Source organism: Chinchilla lanigera, unplaced genomic scaffold (genome assembly GCF_000276665.1).
Source record: "Chinchilla lanigera isolate Chin_1 unplaced genomic scaffold, ChiLan1.0 scaffold00019, whole genome shotgun sequence".
Classification (NCBI taxonomy): Eukaryota; Metazoa; Chordata; class Mammalia; order Rodentia; family Chinchillidae; genus Chinchilla; species Chinchilla lanigera.
The window spans coordinates 19,466,968-19,488,910 of record NW_004955420.1 but is presented as its reverse complement, the minus strand read 5'-3'; the positions used below and the strand labels follow the sequence as shown (position 1 = coordinate 19,488,910).

At 41.2% G+C, this 21,943-nt stretch overlaps 1 protein-coding gene across 1 annotated transcript in view; it reads left to right on the top strand.

Moving 5' to 3' along the window:
• Positions 1-21,943, top strand: part of Lpp (LIM domain containing preferred translocation partner in lipoma) — a 619,705-nt gene that overhangs the window by 145,192 nt on the left and 452,570 nt on the right. The window contains exon 3 of the mRNA XM_005383241.2: positions 10,439-10,502. The gene's annotated coding sequence lies outside the window, so the exon portion shown is untranslated. The remainder of the gene's footprint in view (positions 1-10,438; positions 10,503-21,943) is intronic.

Below are 21,943 nucleotides of genomic sequence, written 5' to 3'. Positions count from 1 at the left end.
TGCCTGACTTATTTATTTTTTTAATATAATTTCTTCCAGCTTCATCCATGTTGTTATAAATGACAAGATCTCATCTTTTTTATAGTTGATTATTTGATGTGTGTATGTGCCGTGCTTATCCATTCACAGGTTATAATGGACACACACACAAACACATGCACTTTCCCTATTTTCTTCCCTAAAGAAGGAACTCCTGCCACTGGCAACGTCATGGGTGGATGTGGAGGAAATGCTAAGGGAAACAGTCATGAAAGAGCAATATTGCATGATCTCACTTGTAGGTAGAGTCTGAAGTAGCCAATTTCTGAAGAGCGGAGTAGGATGAGTGGTAGTCAAAGGCTAGAGCCAAGGAAAAAGGGAAGATGTCAACGGATGCACTATTTCAGTTATGCAAGATGAACATTTCTGGAGACTTGATTTATAGCGTAGGAATAAATGGTAGCTGAAACAGTACTCAGTATGTGACATTTGCTAATCGATCTTAAATTAGGTCTCGCCACACTTGTACGAAGATGTTAGCGATGAATAAGTGATCAGTATGGTAATGAGTGAGAACGTGGTGGTCACCTCTCAATTTGCATATATCAGAAAAACAAATTCAAAATATAAATGCATTCAATTTTTTATGTTAATATCTCAATAAAAATGTTTAAAATTTGTTTGTTTTTTTGGTGCTGGGAATCGAACTCAGGACCTTTTGCTTGCCAGGCAGGTGCTGTACCTCTGAGCTGTATCTCCAGCTGCTTAAAAATTTTTAAAGTTCAGTCCTTTTATTTTAAGGAGGAGGACAGTAGGGAGAGATCTGCTGAACCTGGCAGCACTTGCTAGTTGAGACAAAAATCCAATGGGTCAATTCCTCTTTTTTTTTTTTTTTCTTTCCTTTTCGTTCTTGTTTCAGTTTCAGGAATTTTGAGATAAATTATTTCCAAACTTCTTTCTTGAAGAAAAGTCCTCATTGAACTGCTTGGCGTCAGTTCCATTTATGTTTTTTAGTAATAATCCCTTCGCATCATTTTGCTACTTTCCAGTTAGCTCTGCTCTCTCTCTTCTGCCTTTCACTGGTAACCAGGGCCACCTCTTTGCACAGGACAGGCTTAGTCTTTGCCCAGAAGGGAGAACAGCAGGGGCCGGTGAGGGTGACTGCTTCGGCTCACTTCCTGGATAAGTTACAGCGCAGATTTGCAAGGAAGAGAGTTTGTGCTGAAGCAGTGACTTTTCACCTAGATCAAATGAGTCAAAAGTCACAGGAAAGAAAATTCTCCACACTGCTAACATCTTTTCTTTCTCTTCTTCTCAGGACATGGGACCCCACCCCAAGTATTTTCTATTAAAGTATCCTCTCTTTGTGTCTTTCTTATTCTCTTTCTCTCCTTCCTCTTCTTTCACGCAGGAAGGAGGTTGCCCAATAACAGTTTCTCTTACCTTCTCTTTTGGTTATGGTTACTATTTTATTTAGTAAAAAATTAGCTGGACTCTCAAATTGTAATGAATAATGTTGAGAAATGAAAAAAATACCCGCTAGACCCCCATATCATCTGTTCCCTTTTAATACTTCCTTTTCGAGTAGCATTTTCGGGGATCTGGAGGTTGCTGATACTGTGAGTATCCCTGGTAAAGTGTGAGAGGAGGCTTGTGGACTCATAAACATATTGTCCTCTGTTTTCAAAGGAACGGGATGTTCTTTTGCAAGATTTTTTCTCCAACTTCTCATCCACCATTCAGCTGGCCTTCCCTCACCTGTGACCTTTTTGAGTCAAACTTTACTCCTTCTTCCTGATTCCTATTTCCTGTCCTTCTTGGCCACCCTACAGTGTGATGTGATTTGACCTTGGCTTGCCCTTCTGAATTAACCCCTCTCCAATGCTGGGAGCTGGGTGACTTTTCCTTCCCCGAATCCCATGTCTGTCTGCTGCCCTTCCTGTGCCCTGCAAATCGCCTACTATTCTTGTTCATTCTTTCTGGATATGGTCTTGCCTAGCTGTGTAGAGGCCCACATGTTGCCTATGGTAGAGGAACAAAATCTCCAAACTGTATTTTCTGCATCCCTGTCTAGGTTTCCTTAGGATGGGTTCCTCTCACTTTGTGAATCAGAGAGACACATGGATGTTTCAGATGGATTTTTCCTGGGGTCTTTTCTTTGGAGAGAATCCTTTGATTTCTTATCTAGTGATCCGAGCTGTTGTTTCTCCCCGACGATGAGGCTGCTAAGCCTCCAAAGCACAGAAGAAAGCCCCGTGTCCCTCTTTGCAGACTGCCTGGAGAATCGCAGACATACTGGCTTACACAGACAGGGCGCCCTTTGACCTCTACTTGAATCCTTCCAGTGCTCTGGGAGGAAGTGTGCTCTACTGCTGCACAGCTTCGTGCTGAAGGTTGTCCTTTATATTGCTCTCAAATTGAATGCTCCATCCTTTCCACTGTGATATTTCCAGTGTTGCATCTTTTGGAAAATTATAGCTTGGCTCACACATCTTAGACACTTGACAGTAGCTTTCATCCTTCTTACTTGGTTGTGCTATGTCTCATTAAAAGCCTTGGTCGCTCTTTCTTTGTACTCGCCATATTTTAACATGACTATCCAAAGTCCCATCGTCCCATTCAGCTGTAAGGGCCTTCACTATTCCTATTCTTCCTCCTCCTCCCCTTTCTCCTCCTTCCACTTCCCCTTCCTCTCCCCTCCCCCACCCTCTTTTGTTCCTTCTCCCCTTCCCCCTCCTATATCTCTCTCCCTCTACCCGCTCCCCGCCCCTCCTCCTCCTGCTCCTTCTCCTTCTTTTTTGCCTGATAGTCTACAGGGAACAGGAAGAGGCTGCGGATCTCAAAGCTAAGATACGGTTTCTAGTCTATGCTTACTAGATGTGTATGAACTTGATTAGGTTCCTTAATGTTTCCAAGCCTCCGTTGCCAAGAAGCAACGTGGATTTAAGAATGACCTCTAAAAATATTTTTAAGGATAAATGTGTGTTACATGTTGAACTCAATCACTGAAGACATATACTTAATAAATACCACATAATACTTTTAATAACTTAGTTTGAATTTTTTTGTGGTACAGGAGATTGAACATAGGGCCTTTGCACTGAGCTGCAATCCCCAGCCATATTTTTGTTTGTTCTTTTCCCTCTTCTGGTTTGTTTTTTGTTTTTAAAATTTTGATACAGGGTGTTACTAAATCACTAAATTGCCAAGGCTGATCTCAAACTTGAGAGCCTCCTGGTTTAGTCTCCCAGAGTGCTGGGATTGGAGGTTTATGCTACCACAGTTGGCTTTAATGTTTCATTTTTGGAATGCAGGTTGATTTTTCTTTGAAAATTATTTTTTGTTGTGTATATTTATATTGCATATATTATGAAAGGATTCATATATATCTATGAATTATAGTGAATTGATTGTCAATTTGAGTAAGAAACACCTAACTAGATTGGCTAAGCATGATTCTGGGTGTGGAAGACCTGCCCCAGGGAAGAATGAAGGAAGGATCGCTTCTGCGTCATTGGACGAGCTCTAGTCTTTTCCCCTTTGGACATTGTCTCTTGGCCTCTGCTGAAGACTCTTAAGCCTCCTCATATAGACCTGCGCCAGACACTGCACTGAGTGGCAGAGCTGGGTCCTTTGGACGCCCAGGGTGCAGGAGGCCCCTTTGTGCTCTTCCACACCCCGCTGTGCGGCGGCCATTGTAAGTCAATCTTGTAAAACCCTAGGTATTTGTGTGTCTTAAAATTCTGTTTCTCTAGCAAGTGCTGGCTGATACGGTGTATATTCATTACTGTCAGCCAAATTAACATACTCACTGTCTCTCAGTTATCTTTTTTTCCTACCTTGGCAAAAGCAACTATAAGTTAGTTATTTATTTTTGGTTTTTTGAGACAGGATCTTGCATGTAATTCAGGCTGACCTTGAACTCACTAGGTAGCCCAAGCTGGCCTCAAACTCATGGCAATCCTCCTGCCTCCGCCTCCCAAGTGCTGGGATTATAGGTGTGTGCCACCATGCCCAGTTTATAATTTATTTATTTAGCAAAAATCCTGAGTGTATTGCCGTGTTGTTAACTGTAGTCCTCACATTGCACTTTAGCTTTTTAGACTTGTTCATTGTATAAATTTGCTGCTCTGCATCTTTTTCGTTGTTGTTGTTTTTTGTTTTTTGAGTTAGGATCTCAGTCTGTAATTCAGGCTGGACTCTAACTTACTACTCATATGTAGCCGAGGCTGGCCTCGAACTCAGCAGTCCTCCTGCTTCAGCCTCCCAAGTGCTGGGATTACAGGTGTGTTTTATTATGCTTGGCTACTCCATCTTTTGACCTACATCTTTGCATTACATATTCCCACCCACTGCCACCCCAATTTTGGTATCTGTTGTATTATAAATATTATGACTATACATTTTGGGTGGATTATTTTGTCTTTGATCTAACCGATGCTTCCTTTTCTTTTTTGCACATGTGCACTTCGTTGTTAGAATTCATTGTTTCAACAGTTCCTCTTCCTCTCTGTCCTTCCCTCTGTGTGGATTTTATGAATATATATTTATAGTTATATAAATATAGTATTATTTACATTATATATATATTTATACATATTATATAAAGATTCTCATCCCTTATAGATTTACTTACCCTTTCATTTTGTATCTAAAACTTAACCTGGTTTTCTTGACACATTTTTTTCCTCTACCTGAATTTTCTGCACTCCTCGTGCAGTCGGCCTTTATTAGTCTGCTATAGAAAACATCTCTGAATCCTGCTAAAGGATTAGTGGAGACTGGCTTACTGCATGTTATTCTGTTCCACACTCAATATCAGTCACTTTTAGGGGTATTGAGTTTTATACATTTTTAAGGAATTAAATGTTTAATTAACTTCAATTCCACAGACATTTATTAAGCACACATTACACAAAGCGCATGAAGTCAGGTGCTGTGCAGTTTGCTTGGATTACCATGTGCACTTGTTTGTTGTGTCATTCAGTGAGCTTTTTTTTCTCCTCAGTATGTACTGAGGTCTGAATGCTGGACTTTTGGTTAGGTTTCATGAAACTTACCCAAGGTGCCTCTCTTGAAGTTGTATGATTAGCTAAAAATAACAAAGTACTGTGGTAATTCCAGTTGTGGATATGTGCAGAATATCTTAGTAGTCTGCAGTCACTTCCTCAAACCTTTTAGATTTAAAATTAAAAAGAAAAGAAAAAAAAAAAAACATTTTGGGATCTGGAGAAGGTTCCCAATAAGTGAGACACTTTGGCTTAAGGAAGGCTCAGAGTTTCCCAGTAAGTTAAGATTCATGGTACAGTTTGGTTACATTTGGTTATGAAGCTTTTTATATATGTGAAAAGCAACCTCTAGATTACATTCGCTACCCTCACCCCTGTGTGCGCTCTCAGCTTATTCCCTCCTCTGTTCAATTCAGGAGCCTCAAGATTGGCAGAATAATTCCGAGAGACGTGTGATTCTATGGTGTCACTTTTGCCATGTAACTATTACATTGATGCCTATTTCTGTATTTCCTAGGAATAACAACACAGATGTATTAACAATTTTATGAGGCTCTGACTTCTTACAAAGTCTTTTTCTATTTATCACTTCGTTTCATTCATGGGAATATGCTTAATGTTTGGGGGTTTCCTGAGTGTGTAAAGGATTGTTTTCGATAGATATTAGCACAAAAATTAGCACTGCATAATTAGGTATGGTGGATCTGCAGTTAAAAGTTTTCTCCATTCCAATGTGATCATGCACTTTTGTCCGGTTTTATTTAGATCATAAGACCAAGTTGACCTATAAGTAGTGCCTAGGCAGAGTCTTTATCCTCTGAGGCTTGACTTCATCTCTCATGCGATGAGAAGACAGCTCCTTTGGCTCAGGGTAACACGGATTGCATCTCACTGGGTTACAGTAGAGAATAAAGTCAACTATTTGTGTGAAAACACATGTATCTATCCGGTAACAGTTTTGAACATAAGATATAATTTTGAGTGACTGGAATGTCAGCTACTTTACTCCAGGTGAGTTCAGCTTAATCAGTTCCTACATTTTTCCCCTTAAACTTTCTGGGCTTCAGAACTTATAAACATGTTTTCCTCCTCCTTGGTTAGATCAAAATATCTCTTGGCAAATGTGTTATTACTGTTCAGTGAGCACTTGTTGATTGAATATTTTTAACAGTGTGGGTCTGTTAAAGACCAAAGTTGGAGGTTGAAAAGTGACTTAGATATTTCTGTTCAGGGTGTCTGATGTCTCTCATTTAATTTCTAGATTATAAATTCCATTGATAGAACTCTTATAAATATCACATTAAGAAGTTGAGCATTACCTTTAGGCCAAAGCAATTTACTTTTTAAAAATGTGATTAATTCCAACACAATCAGCCAGTATGTCAGATGATTTCAGTACCGCTGATCGATGCTGACAGGTGAGGAAATTAAAATCAGGGAGGGAAGCAATTAAATGCTGACAAACATTACTTTAATGAGACAACCAAATCCTTCATAAGCCGTGGAATATGTTGTATTCCTGATAAGTATCTCAGGGTGGTAGGTGAGAGACTGCATTTAGAAATGTTCTTCATGTGGATTTTGATAATTGGAGTGAAGGACATTCCATGTTCTAACATTTTGGCTGCTTCTGGGGTAGGACTCTTAAATTTAAGATTATATCAGCCTTTAATTTAACCAGATCTTAGTATAAGTAATCCCCCTACCACCACTAATGCTATCTTATGAAATCTGTGAAAAGACACAAAATTTAGACAGAATAATTCTTGGTTTTTTTCACAGTAGTTTAGAGATAACAGTGGTTTCATGGTGAAGACCTATGAAAAGGAAACACAAAAATGTCTTGTGTTTTTTGAGACAGGGTCTCACTATGCAGTTCAGGCTGGCCTTGAGCTCACTTTGTAGCCCAGGCTGGTCTGGAACTCCCAACAATCCTCCTGCCTCAGCCTTCTGAAGGCTGGGATTACAGGTGTGCACGACCATGCCTGACTCAAAAATGTCTATTTCATACAACTTCTGCTCAAAATTTGCCCAGGCTGAACTCACACTTTTCAGCCTTCTACCTGAGCCTCTGAGTAGCTGGGGTTCCAGGTCTGTGCCCCGACTCTCCTTGCTGTTTACATGATAACACTCCCTATTAAGAAAGAGCATCTGGACGTTGTTCAAAGGAAGGAAAAACCGGGATGAGGGAAAGAAGGAAAGGCTAGTACTAAGGCATTTCATATATTATGGATGGGTGGCATAACTGTACTGTTGGTGTCTGATGGTTTGTTGAAGGGGACAGTTAATGTTTAAGTTATTTTTTTAATATTTTGACCAATTTTGCATGATTGTATCTGGTAATCTGAGCAATTTATGTGATGACTGCAATTTGCAGTGTTGCTGGGGATTTAGCTCAGAGGCACAGCGCCTGCCTGGCAAGCGCGAGGTCATGAGTTCGATTCCCGGTACCAGAAAGAAAACAAAAACAAAAAGACAATTTGTGGTGTAATATCCATTGGTGAATTCCTACAGTCCTGCCTAGTGACACTATGTATTGTCTCTAATGTTCTTTTAAATTATTATTTTCTTATTCCCTTTAATGATTTGATCAATCTTCTATTCTTACATCTGGTAATCTGAGCAACTTCGTTGAAGATAACAATATGTAATATAACACCACCATCAATCTCTATCATTTGGTTTGAAACCCTGTATCACTTTTAATGTCCTTGCTTTTTGTTGTCTGTATTTTGCTATTCCACTTTTGTTTATGTACTATTTTCTTTAAAATAAAAAAAGAAAGAACATCTGGGACAGTAGGATTAATGAGTAGCCAGTTTACTGGCTTTAGTGGAAATTTTTACAAGGCATTGTTACATTGTTCATTTGTATCATAGCACTTATAAAATATCAAATATGATGAGTTACAGTTGTGCTAGTCTAATGCCACTTTGAATTTCTGTTCATAATATTAGAATTACCATGCTAGGGTTAGATTACTTAAATTTTTTCTTTGGGTGTGACTATACCTTCAAGATACCCTGATTTGTGAAAAACCCATGGAACAAGCCTCTCTGCTGTGTCCATTTTCCTTGTCTTTCTTTCTTACACTTTATCATTTTCCTTCTCTTATTTCATTAGCTTCACGCAATCCATCGTATTTTTTCCAACGTAACAGCAGAAGTTAATAACCCGATAGCAGTCTCAACTCGATTTGCTGAGTGTAGGTTTACATAGATTCTAACTAACAGATTTGCAGGTTTCAGGTTGGTAGTGCACATTATTTCTGGCTGAAATTGCTTCTGAAAATGAGTACATTTTTCTTGGGAGAGGAAGGATGATTCCACAAAGGATGCGGCCATGCCAGGTTCTGGGTCAGCAGTCCTAAAATATACAGAGCAAGCCCACGATATCTGGCTTCATTACCAAGAGGCTAGAGTGGGATTTGTTAGTTGTCCCAGATATCTTTACGGATTATGCAGAACTCCATTGCGTTGTGAAACACTCAGGAGCTACACATGACACTCAAACCATGTGAAGAGCACCTGCGAACTTCAATTTTGTGGTGCAGAGTCTTGTAGTTCAAGAGGCTTCGTTCTTGGTTTCAGTGCTTTGGTTTCAATGGCTTGGTTTCAATGCTTTGCCCAAGAATGGTGCATCTGTGAGACTTTGCTGGGGAGAGCAGAGAAAACATCCCTGCTATCTCTGCACGGAACACTCCTCTTCCGCCCAGTAAAGTGTCACCTTCATTCAGACCACAGATGTGTGGTCTTTTCCCTTTCTTTTTACTTGCTGGTAAAGTAGAACCCAAAAATGAAATGTGCTTGACAATTGGGACAATTTAGTGCATTGACAGCTGAGGTTTGTATGTTGTATATTTGATGTCTATTTCTTTATTTGGGGGGAGGGTACTGGGAAATGAACTCAGGACCATGTATTGATGTCCATTTCTTGAAGTTGTTACTTTGCTCTCTCCGAGTAGCACACTCCGACCTAGGAGGCTGCATCGTGTAGGATGTCTACTAATTTGAGTATCAAGGTGCAAGATTGAATTTTTATCTGCCCCATCTTAATCTTGTGATCTTTGAAAGATGCTTTCCGTGTTTGTAAAACTGCGGTAATAAGGTGTCATCAGAGTTATTTAATGAGGATGACTTGAGATCTACTGACCATGTTAACATTTTTCAAACTATAAAATTAACTTTAATATTGAAATATGATTAAGGTTTTGATTTTGGCGGCAGATGGCAAGTTTCTCGCAGATGTTTTATCAACTGTGTTCTTTGCCTAATCTGATTCGAGTAGCTTCTGAAAATGGGATATTTTAATAAAACTTCCAAAATGCCTTATATTTTTTAATAAATCTATTACATTAAAACAGATTTTTGTTCTTACAGTCAAGATCTATTAGATGCAACATCTTTTTGAACCTAATACATGGTTATGGGCACAAGCTTTAGAATGATGTGTGATTCATCAGCAGGTTTTCTTTGGAAGCTATGACTCTTGCTTTTCGGTAGTTGAGGGAATTTTGATCTTTAAAAAGAAATTGGTGTCTTTTCTTTCAGGACAAAAGATATTTGTGCTGTTTGTCGTTAGGTGACATCCTGTGAAACTGACATAGGTAAACGTGGTAGTTTGAAACTAGAGAAACTGAATAAAAAAATTGGACTCAAAGGCATTCTCCAGCGTTGCGTACTTAAAACATCCTCTTCTGATCATATAAACATAGGCTTATAGGAGAAAATGTCATCACTTTGTATGCTACTTCTATAGATAGGGAATCATGGAGAAAAAGCTCAAAAGGATAATTTTGGCTGGTATAATATTCCTAATTTACATATATAAATTGTTCCCGAGAGAGTTTAAGTAACTTGCCTAATATCCAGGGTAGGAAGGTAAGTGTGACTAGCTCTAAATCTCCTGTGCTTCTCCTGTTCCCTAATGCCACTCAAATAGTTGTTGCTGTTGTTCTTTTTTAATACTCCTGTTCCACCAACCCTGTAGACCAAGTTCATGTTTTTCTGGTCTATGTGTTTTCCCATCCTTATTACCAAGAAAAGCTAAGTGACACGCATGGGTCACTGGACCAGTGGGCAGAGCCCCTGGTTTCAGACTTGCCCTCTGAAGCTACTGTATGGCTTAGTCTTGGGCAGGTTCCTCGTCTTCTTTGAACTTCAGGTCCCATATCTATAGAATGAGGATAGCATTGCCCATTTCACATAGGACTTATGAAGTTAGTGACGAGAGATGGATTAGTTCTCATCCTTTCTGTGTCTCTGTGAGCTTCTATTTCTGTAATCTGAGTAGAATAAATCTTGCCTGTTTCTCCACGAGGGTGCTTGGGTGAATTGGGACAATGAGTGTGGAAATGTTTAAAAAAAAAGAAACTGCTGCTTTCATGTTAGAGATTATGAATACAAACAGGTTTAATGCTCAAGAGTAACTCATACCTATTTCATTTACAGACACTAGCATTTCATTTGGCTGGGCCTGGTCTCTGCTGTGTTTTCTAAGAGCAAGCCACCCAAGGTAAGAGAGGACTCATGTCTTCATGTTTATGAAATAAATGCTAAGTGGCGTCTGAGCCAATAATGTTTAATTTTATTAATAATGTTTAATGTTATTCTCCATAAAAGGAATGCAAAGGTATTTCATGATCAATAAAACCTGAAAAGTGGCCAAGACAGTGACCTGCCCTCCATTTATGTCTTTATGATTTCATTTTTCCTTTCAAAACAAGAGTTGAAAGGAGCAGGGAGGGATGGGGAGTTAGGCAGTGAAAGAAAAATTGAAGATGTGTTATGAGCACATACCAGCTTCCCAAGATAAATGTAATCATTATATACTTTGAACATGAAAACTATTTTTCCATCAGTTCTTACCTCTGAAGGTTTAATACCCAAAGCATAAAAATCTGGGCAACGCAGAAGATTCAGATTTGGTGGTTATTTAAGCATCCACAGAGTGCTGCGCTAGGATGTTTTAACCTATTGGTCCATGGTATCCTCAGCTCGCACAGGGCAGCAGGCTTTCCATCCAGTTTCCTTGGCCTTCCCTGATGCGTTTTCCATTATTCTAAGCTGCCTGAATTGCCTGAATCTGAAGAGACTAAAACATACTAGTAGGGTCAGTCACTTTCTTTTATCTGCCCAAGAAATCATCTCAAAGAAATACAATCCAAGCTTACAGCCACAACTAAACCATTCCAGTAACACAGACAGTGAGTCAGGGACTCTTGAAGTCTAGGAACTGTTGTAGCTTCATGCCACTTTACTGGGGGATAAATTCAAGGAAACAACCCTTTGGCGGAGGGCTACACTCACCATGAGTTTGCTGAGGAAATAGAGGCTGAGGGGGGAAAAAAATTAAGGATCAAACTGTCAAATTTGCACAGCATGATTTGTTTTTCCTGCGGTTAACCTGCTGGTTTCTGTACCTCTTAGTGAACTCTGCTCAGTTCTATGTAGTCTTTTAGAAGTCTTAGCTAGAAATGGGCGACGTAGGCAATCCGGTGTTCCTAACCATAGGCCTTGCAGAATATAACTTTGTAGAATATTTGATGCTATTTAAAGTCCTGTGACCACCTCTTCTGCTGAATATTATATTAATATTTTTGGTGTATTATCTCTATAATCATGAACTTCAAACATGATTTTAATTATACAGACCTTTGGAGGAATTGAAGTTGGTTGGTGTTGCCCTGTATTTGTGGGATGTATCATTTAGAACCTGCAGTTATCATACAAATCTTCGCCCAGATGTCAGTTGCTAATTGTGAATAGACTAAGCTTTGAAAAATGGTTCACTATGGCTAATTCTCCACTCGAAACCACATGAAGTTGTTTTAAGCAAGACTTGAAAGTTTATAAAAATTGTTCTTTAAAAAGACGAACTCTATGTCTATCTATCTATCTATCTATCTATCTATCTATCATCTATCTATCATTCATCTATCTACCTATCATCTCTCTACCATCTGTGTATCTATCAACTATCTATCTATCTATCTCTATGGATGAATAATTTCTACTCTTTGGAGGTGGGGGCTAGTAGGCAGGGGAGGATAGAACATTCTTAAATAACATTCAGAAGGTGGAGAAGTCATCATTCTGGTGGCATGTGGTAGAAACTTAAAATAATCTTGTGGTAATAATGGTTATCAGAGACAGTAATGAAGAAAGAATAACAGTTTAAATAAATAATTAGACTTGACAGTAGATGTGTCAACAGGTACTTACTTAATGAGTATAATCATTGTTTTTCTCTCCTTTTAACGTCGATCCACCAACTGCAGCATGTTCCCTGTCCGCTTTCCAAACCAAATCTATTTAAAGCTGTGCTTCATGGAATCTGAAATGGTATACCCTGTTTACTGTTTAGAGCTGATACCTCATGTTTCTTAATAAGCAAGCTCACAAGAACAGGCTTCTGGCCTCCTGTAGACCGATTATCGCTGTTTTTCCACAGGGTGATTCATTAGCAGGGATGAATAATAATTAATTCTCATGGATTTGTCTTATATTGCCAGAAAGAATTGTTTATTATAATATGAGGGAAACAGCCCTTGTGTGCCTTAAATACATTTAACCAATTATTATTATTATTATTATTATTATTATTATTACTTTCCTTTGAATTGGAAGTAGAGGCAGTAGTTACAAATGAATTTACTTCCTTTGCTATCTGGATAGAACGTCATTGTTTTGAGGAGTGAACCTCTGTGTTATGTGAAACGTGAGCCGGAAGCAAGCAGAATCTAGTTCTAATGCCACCTCTGATGTCAATAGGCTGTGTTGCCGTGGACAAGTCATCTGCCTTCTCCAAGGTCCATTTCAGCTTCTAACAATAGACAAAGGTGTGCCAATATTTCTTCTAATCCAATGTTCTGTGATCTATGCTTTTATTTCCTAGCCAGTCCCTTCTCCCCGCTACCATGTTTCCAAATTCCTGACTCCACTACATAGAGTCAGTCACAGCTATGAAAATCGTTCTTGTGCTGTTTAGCTTTTGCTACTTTTACATACCAGGAAAGCAGTTAGCGATATGAATTACACACATGCTATGCTTAGGCATTCATACCGTGGTTGTCCACTACTTCCGTGCAATGTTTTACTTTATTATTTCACTTATTTTTTGAGACAGGTTTTTTTTTTTTTTTTTTTTTTTGGTTTTTCTCCGGTACCGGGAACCGAACTCACGACCTTGCGCTTGGAGACAGGTTTTTTATTATGTTACGCATGTTGACCTTCAACTGAAACCTGATTTTCCTGCCTCAGCCTCCTCAGTACTGGCTCCATTCAATTTCAAGTTAGAAGGGAAAGAAAAAAAGTAAAAAAAATCCCTGTCCCCTCTCCCCCTAGTCTATGACATTGTTCTGGGTCTCAGTTTTCGGGTATCTGCTACACTCCTCCACCACAAACAGTGGTAAGAAGAGGGGGATTGCTCTTTTGTTTGACTTTTCCCTGCTGAATCACTGGACCCGGAAGGCGAAGTCCCAGTGGTAACCAACTTTTCTGTTCCAGAAATGGAGGGAACCCGGTTTGTCTGAGTGGCTGGTGGTCAACCCTGGGCTAAAATTTTGTTTTCTGACTTCACAGTCATGTCTCTGCTTTTTTTAGGAAATCTCTTCTCATTACTGTCCTGTCTCTTTCCACTGTTTCAAGGGCCATTGTCTTTCACACAGTGCTGATTTCAGTGTCAATGTGAGATCCCCTTGAAGCACAAGTGGCCTTCAGACATCGTCTTCAGCTGCGTGGAGTTGTGGCACAGGGGTTCTGGCTGCCTGTGCAATCTGTGTTTATCAGAAGAACGTGGATCTCCTTGCAGACTTTGCCCTGAGAGATTGCTTGTCCCTGCCCTCGCCGCGCTCTCCTCCTCCCACCTCTTGCTCTTCTCTGGGCCAGGAAGTCAAGGGTGAACTCCTAGCTGGCTGTTTAGTGTGTGTGATTAGGAGCACTGATAAAGGGAGGAGGAGAGATAAATAAGCCACAGGACAAGAGAGTGTTGGCCAACACAGTGAGATCTAGTTTGGGACCTGCTAAGGATTGCTGAGGATACACAAGATTGATAACAGAGTCCATTTTTCGGCTCTTTTACCAACTTGTTCTAGTGGGACTGGACTGGGAATGAGAAACAGCTGGTAGAATCATTGCCAAAACCAAATCCATATTCCTGTGGACTTCAGGGTCCAAAGAGGAGACTGATAGTTACCCATCAGGTAAAAGATAATGTAGAGGTCACTCAATCTAAGCACTTACTGTGGTTTGTCTTTTTTTTTTTTTGTATCAGGAATTGAACTCAGGACCTCGTGCTTGCCAGGCAGGGGCTATGGAGTATTTACTGTGAACCACAGAAAGTTACTGAGTCTGAAGTTCAAATCATGGCGCTCATGAACTTGCTGTGGCTTTACTGAAGGCATCTTTCAGTGAGCCTCAGTCTTGCTCTGCGTGAGATGAGACTTGTTGGCTGGAAGAGAGGACGTGAAAGGTTTCCTGTACTCTGACTTCATGAGTCTCAGATCGACTTAACTTCTCAGCAGACTGACAGCCATGCCAGGGCTTGCATTCAGAGCCCATCGCTGTGGTTACTTCTGTGACCCGTGTTTTCTCAGTCGTATGTTTGCCTCTCTCAGCCTGGCTTTAGTCAGTATACTTTTGCCCCACTAGTTGACAGGTCCCTTCTTGTCAATGGACTTGCTTAAGGCGGTCCCTGTGTGTGTGTGTGTGTGTGTGTGTGTGTGTGTGTGCGCGCGCATATGCGCATGCGCATCCACAGATATCTATTTGGGGTAAAAGTGAAGACTGTGGAAGTGTGGAAAGCTCAGGGGAGTCTGGGAGACATTAGGCAAATGCACAACTGCTGAGAGTGCTATCTGAAACTTCCAGAGTTTGCTAGATACTCTGAAGGCCATGTATGGACTTTAAACTGATAAGAACAGATACTACACTCGACCTTAGCCAAAAGGCCGAGAAGCGATCACATGTGGGCTTTAGAGTGGGCAAAAGATGCTTTTCTGAATGGGAAGTCTGAGGTGACATTTGCTTGGCAAACACTTCCTGTTGCCCTTGGCTTTTTCTCCCAGTTCATCCACTGTCGTGCCCTGACTGTCAGCACCACTGAGCCTGACTCGACATTTACACATTTTAAACTGCTGAGGGATATTTTCATATTGAAAGTTTCATTTTGTTTACTGCATTAATTAATTTACAATCTCACCCAACTGCACTTTTAGCCTGTACCCTGCTAAGTGCTAGTCACTTTAATACCATGCCTGATTTTACTTAATCTTATGAAATAGAAAGCTTTTTTCTCATTTTCTCATGTAAGGACAGCTCAGAAAGGCTAAGTGATTTGTTCAAAGTCCTACAGCAACTACATAGCAAAGTTTGGGTTAAATCTAGATCTGCTCTAAAATATGTGAATACCTCCAGATATAATATATTTTATGAATAGGGGAGATGAGACAAGCTCATAAACCATGGGACTGACTGGGAGAAAATGGTAAATGGGTCCTAGGGGTATCACGATTGTGTGTTGTGGGAGTTTGGTGAGGGCCAAGATCCCACATTTTGAATCACTTACATGGCAATTCACTAATTAAATTCTTATCCAGGCCATAAGGTGGATTTTTTTTCAAAAGTCAATTATATAAGTGCATTATAAATCACTCAGAGCTTTTTCTTGTTTTTCAGGCTTCTATCAGGTTAGTTATCTTGATAACTGAGAGGAGAAGGAAACAAAAAATAGTTAGGATCCTAGCACTCTGATCAACCGAATTGGAATTTCAGTCCTTTGGGGAATCTCTTATTTTTTCCTATTCTAGCGAGCGTGGGACTTTTGAACACAGATAGATTTCTCACCGTACATAGATCAGCACAAATGCAGATGGGAGCAGCTAGGATTTGGATCCTGCCAAGTTGTAATGACTGCCACATGTGTGAAGCTCACGCTTGGTGCTGGTGACCCATTGTGAGTGTGTGTGGGAACCATGGGAGTGAAAGCCGATGTTGGGGGTGGGAAAGGCTTCAGAGATTATCAGGGGCCACACACTCACCCATGGGGAAATAGAGGCGTAACTTATGAAGTTCAGGCAGAAGGATAATGGCTCCAAGAGCGTAGTGGCAGAACAGAACCCGACTTGGTGCCAGCACTCTACAGTAGTATCTCCGTGGATTCTGTCTTGCGTGGGTGTGTGCTCACACTGACAGGCAGGTATGCTTGGATTTGGAAACCTGTACATCTACTGTCCTTGGATAATTTCCTCGAGGTCCTTGGATCTCAGCTTTGCTGCCTGCATGGAAATCATACGCCGGTAACAAATCGACTGCAAGCGTAGATGAAATTCACTGCCCTGCTTGCTGCAGGAGGTGCTGTTGTCCCCATGAGCAGAAATCCTCAGGAAAGCCCAGTGGGGCAGACACGGAGATCCTGTTTCACAGCTTCTGTCTCCTAACTTGATCTTGACATGTTTTAGGTTCTTGTTTCTCAGTTTCTCAACCAACAGCATCTGCCTCAGCATAGGGAAGGTGTTAGAAATGCAGATCTCAGGCCCCATTCCAGATCCCTCGAGTCAGAATCTGTGTTTTAACAAGATCCCCAGGTAGTTCACATGCTCGTTAGAGTCGGAGCAGCATTTTTGGAGGCCTGCAACCAGTTTCAGAGCTCTTGGCCATGGCCCCTGACGATGACTGGCATGCTGCCCACATTCTTGGGGCGTGCGGTACCCTGGGCTGAGATAGCGGAGGGGGGCCTGTGAGGTGACTCGGTGGGAGTAACGGAAGACCGGGTTGAAGGGATCCAGCAGGCTTTATCTTTTCAACGCCCTTCACTTCCTCAGAAGTACTATTCGCAAGGGGTCAAACCCAATTGGATTCCAAGTCTTTCTGATCCCTGAATCCATGTTCTTTTTATTAAATCACAATGTCTCAGTCAAGAGGAATGCTGGGCTGTATGTGTGATACCTCTGCATTTCCCACAATGTGAATATTTCCACACTGGCTGTTTTACACTCTTACTCAATTCCTAGAGGGGAAGAATTAAAAAAAAAAAAAAAAAAGCTTGCACTGAAAGCCAGGATCCTGCCGCTTAATCAGTTATTTTCGTTTTTTAATGAGGGTGACTATTGTGAAATAAGTAATTATTAATTACTCAAAAATAATGAAATATTTTAGTTTCCTTGCCACAAAAGCATATGGAAGCTACAAGAAAGCATATGGGTGTTTTTCAGGAAGCATACTGGTAGATGGACAAATTATAACGGTGCCAGTATGCCTTTGCTGTCTGGCTCGGGCCATGAGTACGTGTGCTGGCATTGGAGCCCTCCTGTGTTTAAAGGGAGTTTTTTTTTTTTTAATTCCCATCTGATGTGTGTCTTGGGCTGCCTCTGGAGTTACACAGCTCTGTCTCATAAATCTTTCTACCATGTTCCCACACAGACATTACTGGCTGGGTGTCTACTCAGAATAAACCTTTGATACAAGTAGCTGCAGGAGGTCCTTCCTTTCCAGATGTCACTCTGTTTGTGCCTTAGCCAGTATGGCCCTACCCAGTGGAGGATGGAGTGCAAGTGTCTCACAGTTTACCACCATGGTAAAAGAACTAGGAGCTCCTTGCTTTGTCACGGATTCTGTGTATCCAGGGGCCAGCCATGAATCTATGCACTACAGATTTCTCCCTGGAGTGGTGATACCGGCACTCCTTGGCTCACAGGCATGGCCACTTATCCCATATGTAATCGATGCCCTTTGTTCCTTCTTTCCTGTAATTTAGATTTTTTTTCTCTTTTGCTGCCTATGTAGTCGGTCTGGTAGAATGCTTGTTCACGTTGCAGGTGACTGGAGCTGTTTTGGTCGTTCTGAGGACTGCGCACATTTAGGCTTGTAATGATCAAAGGTGACATTATCTGTTTGAGAAGGGACCTGGCTGAGTGTCAGACAACCAGTTGTTTTTTTCTTTTTTTAACCAAGCTGTCTTTGTAGCATTTATTCTGTACCTAAAGGCAAGGTGGCATGCTAGCCAGCTGAATTGGTCATTGTTCTAACCTTTACTCCACTAGACGCGGAAGGTTAAAGTGATCTGAGTCCTGAAACTAGGACGAGGTTTATTCACCCTCAATACTGATGACCCTTCTGCTGCAGAGGGCTGAATTTATGGCATGCACCTCCCTCTGTATTGTCTGTGGTTCTTGTTTTCCTGTCTGGAGAACCAGCACATACCTTTCCTCCTAGGGAAGCCTTTTCTGTCCAAACTCCCGCCCCTGCCAGAGTCCAGTCCTACAATTCAACTTTCCTCATTTTTTTAAAAAATAAGCTTCTCAATGTGTTGCTTCTTCTGACGTCAAACTCCTGGGCTCAAATGATCATTGTGCTGCAGCTCCCCAGTCCCTGGAACCAAAGGAATGTCCCACCACCCTTGGCGCCTCTTTGTTTTACAATTAGGCTTTGCTTTGTATTGCCAGCTTTCCATTTCCTCTTTCCTCCCCATCCTCCTTGCTCACGCAGGGTATAAAGGCACTGAATCCGAGGACCGTGCTCCCCTTCTCTGAGTGTCCTGGCCCAGTCGGAGACATAGCAGTCAATAAAGAAATGCAGGACTATTCTTTCCTCTTCTTGTTGTGTGTGATGCACGAGACTTGCAGCTTTAGAGTTGCAGAAAACACAGAAACGTTTTTGGGCAGTCCAGCTCTCTTCCCAGGGAAGAAATGATTTACCTTCTTTACCTGCCTGATCAGTTGCAGATCTAAGAACAGTGCGCACGTCTCATCAAACATTAGAGAAACGATCAGTGCATGAGATCCTACTTGCTGCCAGCAGGCCACGACTGGGCTCCTGATTTCTGTGAAGCCCCTTAGGAATAATGTGGTGCTGGCCACACTGGGATCAAACATAAAAACCAGCCAACACTGATTGGGTGCTTTGTGACAGGCCCGAAGCTGTGTGTTACCACATGGTTTCATTGGGGTGGTTGTCAAAAACTAGAATTCCCGTTCCTGTATGAAGGAGGCAGATTGTTTCTAAACATCTAAATAGGATGTTTAGCCAAAGCTCATGCCTCGAAGCGTGGAAAAGCCCTGTAGAAGGTATCAGTGCTTACCTCCTAGAACACGGGATAGGGCTTTGCAGAGTGGAATGCATGACTCTTCCAAGAGGCCTGGGTTGTGCAGATCAATGAAATATGACAGGTTGTGATGAAAATTGAGGAGGAGGAGGAAGAAGGAGGGCCTGTGCTCGCCCCATAAAACAGAAGACTCCTGAGTCCCCTCTTCTTATCCGCACATGCAGCTCTGAGTCTTTGGAGAGCTGGAACGTGGGTGCCTCCTTCTTGACTGTTTGTAGTACTGGCTTTTATTGCATTTTATTCTCTGCTCTTTCCTGGCCAACCCTGACACCACCAAAAATCTGTGACTCCCTCTTATGCATCATGATTTCTTTTCTTTCCCTCTTCCCTTTCCTCTTTCTCCTGAACTAACTGAGTAGCCCGAGGTCTTGAAGGCTCTTCCGTGCTGCAGTTCTCTGGAGGGGACTGGGAAAGTGCTGCCGGGGAACATGATACACAGATCTGTTAAATCCACAGTAAAAATAGCTTCTGATCTATGGGACTTGGTATTAAGCGAGATGATATTAACAAGGTTTGAATGCTGCTCTGAAATGTGGCAGCTGCACACCCATATTGGCTGCCTTTCCTCCCTACCTCTGGCAGCTTGTGAGCAGTGTTGCCATGACACTCCTTGGGCTCTGTTTAGATCAGCTATTTTCTGAAGGAGTCCCTGACCTTCCCCACAATAGAAACTGTTGATGTGGTCATGTCAGAGCCTCTTCAGGATCTATGTGACTGGTGAGGCCCCCGCTGTCATTTGGAAACTCTTGGGAACTGTAGGACATAGACCTGAGACATTTTTAGGGTAGGAGGAGCTGTTAAATATTCCTTACCCTCATTGGATGTGTGAGGGTCCTGCAGTGCATGGAGAGGAAGTGATTCACCAAGGCGGTAGACTGAAATGAGAACAAGGTTGGGACAGGAAGTCAGGTCTCCTGATACCCAGCTGGGAGATGGTCCTGCTGTGTTACACTGATCCTTTCCTGAGTGCCCCCTTCAACCTTGAAGGATGTAGATGGACCAGACCCGGACACACTGCTTTCCCAGGGAATGGGCAGAGATGATGAAGAAAGGAGGTCATTGTGGAGGAAGGAATGAAGAGATGGTTTGAACGTGTCCCTCAATGATCATGTGCTGGAAAATTAATCCCCAGTGCAATAATATTATAAGCTGGAACCTGATAATAGACGGTCAGGTTACAAGGCCTCTGCCTTCATGAACAGTATAACGCTATTATCACAGGAGTCGGGTGGTTGTCGCAAACATGGCTTGTTATAAAATAAGTTTGATCTCCTACTGCTGTCTTGTTTTCTTGCTCTCACACTCTCTTGCCCTTCTGCCTTCTACACTGGGATGAAGAAGCGCAAAAGCCCTTAGCAGTTGCAGGCACTGTGCTCTCAGAATTCCCAACCTGCAGAACTGTGATCCAAATAAACATCAATTGTCTATAAATGACCCAGTCTGGGGTATTCCATTACAGCAACGTGAAACGGAATAAGAGACTTACATGAAGTGCCGAAGCTGCCATCTGCAGTGGCCATCTGCAGAGACCTTTCTGAGGAGAGCTACCCTTTCAGATTCCAAAACTTCAGTGGATGATGAAAAGGACAGAGAGGAAATGACATCATGTTCTCTGTTGTTGTGAAGGGTTCCCTGATACCATACAGGAATGATACATGGCAGAGACCTAAACACACGGATGAAGCATCTAGCAAGTTCTTGTTTTTTTGAACTTAGTTTCATTCAGACCGTTTCCTAAAATTTTGTATTGCTGGTGAAAATTGGCAAATAAAGATTTTGGGGAATGGTGTTCTCACCAATTTAGATTCTGTTAACACTTCCTGTATGTTCCTATTTAATTTTTACAAAACCCAGTATGCTTTTATTATCCTCACTTTGCAGTAAAAAGATAAAAGTGACATGACCAGCTCAGATTCACCTCAGGTATTAAGTGCTGGAGAATTGATTTGGGTCTAGATCTCTTGTCTTCAAATATTGCACTGTTACAATGACTTTCCCCAGTGCTTGTAGACAAGACCTTGTTCCTTCAACGGTAGTTTGGGCTTCTCCTGAGGACTTGCCAACCCTACTCCCTTAAGTGTTGGTGAAAATAATTACAAGGCCTCCAGTTGAAACAGTGATGTTTTTATGCACTGGGTAGCACTTTAGCTGACTTACTTTTTTCTGTAATCCAAGGGAAATACTGCATCTCTATCTTCTTTCATTTGTTGAAATTGAAATAAGCTTTCAGATACTTTGTAAAACTCCTTAAACTTTTAACAAGTTGGGGCACATACAGAACACAAGGAAAACAGATTCCCTGTCCTCTGACTAATTTAGTGATGAGCAAAACTAGACTACTTTTTCTTTCACTACAAAAGAAGGATGCAAGGATTTTTGAATGCCATTCCGAAAGCACAGATTTTGATTGCTTTTTTTTTGCTGTATTGTAGGATTTTCTTGATTCTTGCCATATTTATTAAATGATATCCATTCTCTTTTTCTACATTTCTATATGGTTTAGATGAATTTGATTATAATATTTGCATCTGTTCTGAAACTCCACAAACATACAGCAGTCTTCTTTTAGTGTATGTGCTCACAAAGAGCATTGTTACTTAATTTAAATTTCAGTGTAGAGACAAAGCTGATCTCTAGTAAGGATAACATCTTGTTATATATAGATCTTGTGTTTCCTTTCTGTGTCTTTCCAGGTGTTTAAGGAGGAGAATGAGTTGAATAATAATGGCATAATGTCCAGAGAGAAAGCTGAATACAAAAGACAAATACGTGTGTGGGTCTGTTTTTGTATTCTGTGTCTGTACTTCTATGTGTGTGTGTGTGTGTGTGTGTGTGTGTGTGTGTGTGTGTCTTTT